Raw genomic sequence first — 9,421 nt, 5'->3', positions numbered from 1 at the left:
TATTTGACCTCTACTTCAGAGCATTCGAATCTTTGTCCCATTTGTATTTGATTTCTACTTTCTATGCATTGCTTTGAGATTCTTCTGAATATAGAGCGATTAAGACACTTTCTAACTAAATAAAATTTAATACTGCCCATGGCCCAGTCCAGAAAGGAGCCCATAATCCCCATAGGCTTTACAGGTAGGACCAAGACTAAGGCACCTGATGCCAATTTCAGCTTAGGAGAAGTTCATGTGGGTGCAGGTGCTCCTTCAAACAATCTGTTTAGGGTTTTAAACGGTAAAACCAGCACTTTAAATTGAGTCTGGAATAGGCAGACCATGGAACCAATACAAAAATGGTATAATAGAACAGCATCCTTGCTGCTGCATTCTGAACCACTGCAGTTTCTGGCTCATCTTCAACGTCAGTCTCATGGCAATCACAGTAACCTAGTCTGGATATAACCAAAATATGTAGAAATGAAGCTAGGACTGACATCTCTGGATAGGTTTACCAACCTAAGCTGCTTAACAGCAATCCTGGCCACCACCTTAGCCCAATACCATTCTAAGACTCTGTACCTGATCTTAGTGCAACCCCATCCAGAACTTGTTGCAAGCTCCCATCCTACCATTTAAACACTCAGTAAGAAAAGAGAAAGAAATTAAAGAACTAAACATAAACAGCAAGAAGACCAATAATACTATTTTAAAAAAAATGAACATGAATAATTTTTCATTGTATGCTCTTGCCATGTGTTCAGTGAAGTTCATCTTTATGACAACAGTTCTATTCACATTCCCAATTCCGGGAGAGCAGCAAAGTTGTCAATAACTATTTTATCCATCTTCTAGTGGAGGGTCTTTTTCCTTGCCACCAGAAGGGCTCATTGTTAGTTTTAGACCACCATCTAGTGGTGAAATCGACAACAGATCTGATTCTAAAATAATCTCCTTTTAAAAAGTAAATTGAATGAGAACGTGTGTATTTTGACATTCTGTCTGCCTACCATCTGTAACAGAAGGAGCCCTGAAGAAGGAGGTGTGTTTTACTTCTCTCTGCAACAAAGACCCAAAAAGTCCACACGGCACCCGTTTTCCTTGTGGAGATTTGAGGCTTCTTTCAAGTCAATCTGTGAATTATTTTTGCATCTCAAACCACGAGAGTTGGAGATGATGTGGTCAAGCTTTGGGCATGTATACACAGAGCCGCATCAGTGCATTAGATGTCCTCTGCATTTTTGGTCAGTGAATACACATTGTCACCTGCTTTTTATTGGTACTTCATTCCTTTGGTGCTTTGAAGGAGCCTTTTGCAAGGCATTCTGAAGTACTTCTTGCCTTATGCAAAAACAGAGAGCTCCTTTTCTGAGAACCATGGAGATTCATAACAACTTATTCAACATGATTTTTATTCTACATCTTTATCAACGACTTGGATGATGGACTCAAGGGCATCCTGATCAAATTTGCAGATGACACCAAACTGGGAGGGGTGGCTAACACCCCAGAGGACAGGATCACACTTCAAAACGACCTTGACAGATTAGAGAACTGGGCAAAAACAAACAAGATGAATTTTAACAGGGAGAAATGTAAAGTATTGCACTTGGGCAAAAAAATGAGAGGCACAAATACAAGATGGGTGACACCTGGCTTGAGAGCAGTACATGTGAAAAGGATCTAGGAGTCTTGGTTGACCACAAACTTGACATGAGCCAACAGTGTGACGCGGCAGCTAAAAAAGCCAATGCAATTCTGGGCTGCATCAATAGGAGTATAGCATCTAGATCAAGGGAAGTAATAGTGCCACTGTATTCTGCTCTGGTCAGACCTCACCTGGAGTACTGTGTCCAGTTCTGGGCACCACAGTTCAAGAAGGACACTGACAAACTGGAACGTGTCCAGAGGAGGGCAACCAAAATGGTCAAAGGCCTGGAAACGATGCCTTATGAGGAACGGCTAAGGGAGCTGGGCATGTTTAGCCTGGAGAAGAGGAGGTTAAGGGGTGATATGATAGCCATGTTCAAATATATAAAAGGATGTCACATAGAGGAGGGAGAAAGGTTGTTTTCTGCTGCTTCAGAGAAGCGGACACGGAGCAATGGATCCAAACTACAAGAAAGAAGATTCCACCTAAACATTAGGAAGAACTTCCTGACAGTAAGAGCTGTTCGACAGTGGAATTTGCTGCCAAGGAGTGTGGTGGAGTCTCCTACTTTGGAGGTCTTTAAGCAGAGGCTTGACAACCATATGTCAGGAGTGCTCTGATGGTGTTTCCTGCTTGGCAGGGGGTTGGACTCGATGGCCCTTGTGGTCTCTTCCAATTCTATGATTCTATGAACTCTCAGCACAAACTTACAGCTCCCAGGTTTCTTGGAGGGAAGCCATGACTTCTAAAGAGGCACAAGAGTGCCTTCAATGTATGGTGTGGATGTGATGTCATTTTAAACATACAGTGCAGATGTGACTCAAGATGGCCATGACTCATGCAGTAAGTTGCATTTAATGGGAATTGCAGCAGGGATATCCGTCCCTGTGTCAAGTATATAAAGCATTGTTCAGATCATCGAAGGATACAAGGATCAGCTGTTCTTAATTTTATTTGGGGTGAACATGGTTAACATTGATCAATAATAGCAAATACACTCATGACTGTTTCTGGTTTTTGTAATGGGAAAGAAAAATGTGTAAGGCAGCAAGTGTCAGTAAATTTAAAATGTAAGCCACGCACACACAAGGTCAGGAAATTTAGTCCCTTCTGTGTTAGTGGAACCAGAATAGTTACAACCCTCTAATTCCCCATGGAAGCCACTACAAATGTGGGGCAGGTAGGGTGGGATGTTTATACTGGGTTAGATCCAGACTAAGTTAGTTGCAATTAGGTCCAATTGAAATCCTGTTAGCCCTGACTGAAGCCCCAATGATTTCAAAAGGAACCAAGTGCAGCTTACTTACTAGTTTGGGTCCAAACCACTGTGCTTAACATGTGAGTCAGTCCAGGGAGCCTCCATGGAAGGGCTACTTGTGTCTGGGGACATGTAATGCTGGTGCAGAGAAGCTCCTGGACCAGGTGAACTAATGTATTGTGCCAGTGCTTCAAAACTGCCTCTTTCCATATGTACCTACCTGGTTCCTCAGATCATCTTTAGAGGCCCTTCTCTGAGAGTCTCTGTAAGTAAGGTATGACAGGTGGCTACTGTTGAGAGGACCTTCTTAATGGTGGCACACTAATTGTGGAATGTTCTCCCCAAAGAGTGTCCCCTGAACATACTTTGTCGTCAGCTCTAGAAGAGAAGACCTTTTTGCTTTTAATCCCAGTTTTTAAAGAGTTTATGTCTGTTAAGTCTGATAGGGTGTTTCGTTGATTTCTCTCTGCTGCTTAAGTTTTTATGCTGCATTGTACTTTATTATTTTGTAGTTATACCTGAATACATTTTATGCTGTAAGACGCCTGGAGAACTTGGCACCATTATGTGGGATGTAAGCAATGCAATTAAAACAAATAAATATATCGGGTGGTATCTGACTTAGTCATACCTGGAGCATACCCACTGAACTGAAGACTTCCATGATTCTACTCTGAGACTGACTTAATGATCATCTCACCCATTGTTTCCTCGTGGTTGACAAGTCCTTCCTCAAAAGAATGGATCCATATATTTTACAGCCATCCTGGTTGGTTGGCTTAGTGACATTCAGCATACAACAGGTAGATTCTTTGCTTTGCATTTGTAACCATTCTTGCCTTTCTCCAGTATTTCAAGGAACACATTCTGTGCTTTTTGGCATGCTGGGTTGCACAATGGCACTGAGGAGAAAGACAGGGACGGAGAAAGAGAATTTTATTGTAGCAAAAACTGCAGCAGCCACTCAGCACAATAGAAATAAAGATATTTTTTAAAACAACAACAACAACACCTCTCTAGGTGCAATCAGATTGCTTGTTTACACTCTGTTTCATTCTTCAGGTTCTTTTCTTTATTATTTTTAAAATCTAAGTTCCAGGTGCACATTATTATATTTTTTAGAAGAAATCTTTCAAGGCTATTCTCCTTTTAAAATGTGTGTGTGTGTGTGTGTGTGTGTGTGTGTGTGTGTGTGTGTGTAAAGTGATTGCAGTTACATCTTGAATTCTTTTCTTAACATATTACATTATGATGAATGAAAAGAATGGTACAGAATATGATTCACGGATACCATTTCTTCTTCTGGAAAAAGTGATTTTCCTTCTGCTGTATGGCTCTCTGGGAAGCTAGATGTTACTGCTGTTAGTGAACTACACAGAAATGGGTCATAAGGTCATGCATTTGATTCATGAGCCAAGTTCAAAGTGGTTTGCAGAATTGTTAGCCTGTCAGCAGAACACGTGTTGACCTCCTGTTTTAAGATTTGGTTCCAAGTGGCTCTTACATAGGAAGAGAAAAAGATATATAAACTATGTTCCATGTGTTCCTGATAGGAAATAAAGCCACAGAAAAAGTCCCAAGTTGTATTGTTTCATCACATTTATGTTACAACCTACCTCCAAGCATCACAAATAAGCACTGTAACCGCAAAATGCTCTTGTGTGATAGGATCAGTAAAGAGATGATGACCTGCAGAATCCTCAGTTGGACTGTAGGGGGAGCCATGGGCAAGGAATTAATGTGTTTCCCCCCATCTTCTATTTTCACCTAGCTATATGTGATGTTAGGACATTTCACCCAAACCTTTCATGTTTTCCCTTATATGTAGAAATGGGATAATGATCACTTTCTGGAATAATCAAAGCTTTAAAAAGAAGCATTTTGTGCGATAATTTGTACCAGAGATGTGTGCCTAAAGTTTTGGCTGGTTGGTTGAAATCAAGAAGCTCTGTTGGGCCACTTTCACAATGACCTCCGTTGCTCCACAGTTCAGGAATGTTGCTACATGCGGCAGGAAGGAAGAGACAGGTGTACCTACTGAAATTTTATCTTCCGTGCTACTGTTGGAAGCAAGGGATCCCTGTCCTCTTTTGCATTTGGTCATCAGATGGAGAGAGCCAAGAAGCTGTGCAATAGGGATGATGGCGCAACTGAACTTCTCTGTGACCCTTCCCCTCTGCAGGGAGGTGGGACCGATTCGGATGGTCTGCCCCCACCACTTAATGGATACAAATGGTTCCCAGAGAGTGGTAGGGGATGCTTTATCCCATGTTGATGGCCTTTCCGCTGATTCCCTGGTGGCCTGCTGGAATGCAGAGTTAAAAAGGGCTATCAACTGTATGGCTCCGAAGCGCCCTCTCCATTGCATGGAGCTCGGACAGCCCCATGGTTTCCCCGGAGCTGAGGGTGATGAAACAATCACTGAGACGGCTAGAGCCCAGGTGGTGGAAAACTCATTTTGAATCGGACTGGACTCGGGTTAGAGCTCAACGTTGAGCCTACCAAGTGGCGATAGCGATGGTGAAGAGGACTTTCTTCATCGCCTCTATTGCATCTGCAGAAAACAGCAGCAGGAGACTCTTTCAGGTGGCTCACAATTTAACAGAACCGCCTTTGCCATCGGGGCCTGGTAAAGACCCCAAGATCTCCTGCAACAATTTTGCAAAGTTTTTTTGCAGATAAAGTCACTCAGATTCAGAAAGAGGTAGACTCCACCGTGGGAGCAGGGTCGGGGCGAGAGGGTGCTAGAGTCCTGGTTATTCAAGTTGCATAGGATCAATTCCAATCTGTTACCTCTGAGGATGTGGACAGACTGCTTGGACAAGTGAAACCGAACACTTCTCTCCTTGATCCTTGCCCATCCTGGCTAATAAAAGCAAGCCAGGAAGGGCTGGGCGATGGGCTCTGTGGGGTGGTGAATGCTTCCCTCTGTGAGGGAGCCTTTCCAGAGCTGCTGAAAGAGGCGGTCATTAAACCGTTTCTTTAAAAAAAACATCTTTAGACCCGGCCAGTATAGCCAACTATCACCCAGTCTCAAATCTTCCATTCTTGGGCAAGGTGATTGAGCGAGTGGTTGCTGAACATGCCTGGAAGAAGCAGACCATTTGGATCCCTTCCAGTCAGGATTCAGGCCTCATCATGGGACTGAAACTGCCTTGGTCGCACTGGTTGATGATCTCCGGCGAGCTAGGGACAAAGGTGAGAGTTGTTTCCTAGTTCTGCTGGATCTTTCAGCGGCCTTTGATACAATCGACCATAACATCCTTCTGGACCGTCTAGAGTGGCTGGGAGCTGGGGGCACTGTCATACAGTGGTTCCACTCCTTCCTCCTGGGCCGTGTTCAGAAAGTGGTGGTGGGGGATGAGTGTTCAGACCCCTGGGCTCTCACTCAGGGTTCCGTCCTCTCCCCCATGCTTTTCAACATCTACATGAAGCCGCTGGCTTACTCTACAGCTAGTTAGGGAGTACAAATTGTGGCATACAATAACTTAAAAAGGTCTTGCTGGATCTGGCCAAGGGCCCATCTAGTCTAGCATCCTGCTCTTACAGTGCTCAACCAGATGCCTGTGGGAAGCCCACAAGCAGGGCATGAGCGAATATGATGTTTCTTGCTCATCCAACACATGCATGTGCAGACGAAATGCCGCCAGTCTCATCCACCTGCTTGGATTTCAGTTTGAATTAAGGACATGGATGAACATGGGGTTGTGAGAAATCCCTGGAGCCCGGCTTAAACATGCATTTTCCCAGGGACGCGGACTTATAAAAAATATTGGGGGGGCCCGGGAAAGCTCATGAATAATAAATAAGCTCATGAATATGCAAATAAAGTGGCGCCTCCTCCTCGTGAGCGAATAGGGGAGAGCGTGCTGCGCCTATTAATCAGCTCCGGAACAGCTGATATGCGGGAAACGTGGGGCTAGCCGGAGAAGAGAGGGCTGGCTGGGAGGTGTGGCCGGTCGGGATTCCCCTGTTCTCACGGGGGCTGAAACCGCCAGGAGGAAGGAAATTCCCCCCGGCAGTGCCTTGGCAGTGGCGGTGCTGCTGCGAAGCAGCGAGGCAGGAGCCCCCGCCCCCGGGGATTCCCTAATCTCGCGGGGGACGGCCGGGGCTCTCCGACTAGGGCGTGCGGCTGGCTGGCTGGCTGGCGAGGGAGCAGGTGGGGAGGAGGCGGGGGACGGCGGCGGCGCTCTGCTGGAAGGGCGCCCGAGATTATTGGGGGGGCTGAGCCCCCCCCAAAATTTTTTTGAGGGGGCTCGAGCCCCCTCAGGCCCCATGGAGTCGGCGCCTATGCATTTTCCATGCCTCCACCTGTGAACCAAGGAATCAGGTGCTTCCAAGAATCCATGTTTCCTGCTTCTTGCAGGGATGCTAACCAGTTTGGGCAAAGGGGTTCTATTGCAGTTTCAGTATTTACGGGGTCTCCTTGTGGAGCAATTCTCCATTTTACTGAGCACATTTCTTCTGCTTTGTTCTCAAAGCATTGCCGAATGTCTGGCTCTGGCCAGCTACCCAGCCTGGATATAATTCAGAGGATTTTGCATACATCATTTTCTTGGCAACAGCTGCTGTGAATTGTGGCCACTCATGGGAGATGGCTCAGGCAGCCCCAAGGAGAAATCCCAGCTGTTGCATTCTGGGTTTAATGGCTACAAACTGTAAGGGATGCATTGATTCTCTCTTAATTGTTATCAACACAACATTTCAATTGACCGGATTCTGAGTAGTAACTGGTGCTGCCATTGTTTGCTCTCATTCACTGAATAGGACCAGCGCTTGTTCTCATTACCTTCAGAAGGTGTGTCATCAATAAACACTTTAGTCTGAACTAATGGAGGATGCTATTTGTATTGGGTTAATGGCTCTCTTCAAGGTGGAATAAATGGAAGCACTTGTTTCCGTGTTAGCGTCCTCTTTCATATATTCACCTTTTTAAAGGGGAAAAAAACCCTAGTTCTTAATCTTATCATTATATGCCATGGAGATGGGGGCAGGTATCAAAAGCTTGATTGTCACCTATACAATTGAACTCTGTCGCTCTCTGGGCTTGTAAAACCCTTTTAAGAATAATGAAAGAAGATAGTATTCCATGTTTTCCTCTGATTTAATTTCTTCTTCTGTGCTGTTGCTTTCAAATAGCTAACAGTGGTGGCTAGTACCCATTGGAACTGATAGGGAGGAAGGCAGGGAGACAAACAGTAGGTGGAGCTAGAGCTAAGGATAGAAAGAGCCAATCAATTCCAGTTTTGTCCCCATTCTCCTCCTTCCTAAGCTCTACAAGGGAGACCCTGAGGGAGAAGATAGGCATTATGACCCCTTGGCCTGGTTCTGAGTAAGAAGGCAGGGAGGGGCAGAGGGTAGGGGGATGAGGATGAGGGCAGACTGAGCTTGATGAGACAGTGACGCATCTGCCCTCCACTGTTAGCTACTGCGTTTCTCTGTGGTTGTTGGTTCTTGTACCATCACTTCTTTAGCCATTGATCTGGCGTGGTATTGCCACAGTCTGCAAACCCATTAAAGCATGTTGATGTTTCTTGTTGACATAATGTGGAGTTCCCTACCTATACTCCACACTGAATTAATAGCTGGGTTGTCAAATGAAGCCAAGCCAAGCAAAGCCTGGCCTGGCCTTCACCAGCGATTCTGCAGAACTCAACTGGTGAAGCTTTTAACAGAATGGAGATAAGCATTATCAACTGGAAATGTTTGCAAATTAAGCTACTGTGAAAAGCATGGGAGCAGAAGGCAGTAAAAAAAGGGGGGGATGACTAGGTAACTAGGGGAGAGAGGGAAAAAATTGAAAGCCTCAGGTATGAAGCCGCTGGTCAGATGCAGACAAGGGCAGAACTCCTTTACCTTGGGAATGATACATATCTCTTATTGCTACAGGAGCCTGGTCCCCTGAGATGTAACTGCATACAGTGGTACCTCGGGTTACATACGCTCCAGGTTACAGACTCCGCTAACCCAGAAAGTGTGCTTCAGGTTAAGAACTTTGCTTCAGGATGGGAACAGAAATCGTGCTCCGGCGGCGCGGCGGCAGTAGGAGGCCCCATTAACTAAAGTGGTGCTTCAGGTTAAGAACAGTTTCAGGTTAAGAATGGACCTCCAGAACGAATTAAGTACGTAACTCGAGGTACCACTGTATTGGCTTTCATTTTCATCCCTTGTAATAATACAAGCTAAGCCAAGAGGCATTAGCGGCAGATGCTTCACACGGTGGGTGTGTTTGTCAGCCTGAGGGCTGCACAACCTTCAGGAAGGGGCTGCATGCCACTGGTGGGTGCAGGCTCAGCCAAAGATGCTTTGCCACTGTGGGCAAGGTGCCCCGATGCTGCCCAATAACCCCCACAATGCCACCTTCTGCAAACCAAGTCAGCAGCGCAATGGTGGGGTTGGGACAGGGGTCAGATCTGCTGCCTGAAGCAAATGGCTTCACATTGCCTAATGGATGGTCCTTTCCTGGGTGCCTGTGACCAGAAGCAAGAGAGTAACAGGTGTGTGTTTTACCTTTGTACTGTAGCCTA

Source organism: Podarcis bocagei (assembly GCF_964188305.1).
Source record: "Podarcis bocagei genome assembly, chromosome: 3".
Taxonomy (NCBI): Eukaryota; Metazoa; Chordata; class Lepidosauria; order Squamata; family Lacertidae; genus Podarcis; species Podarcis bocagei.
This window is presented reverse-complemented; position numbering follows the sequence as displayed.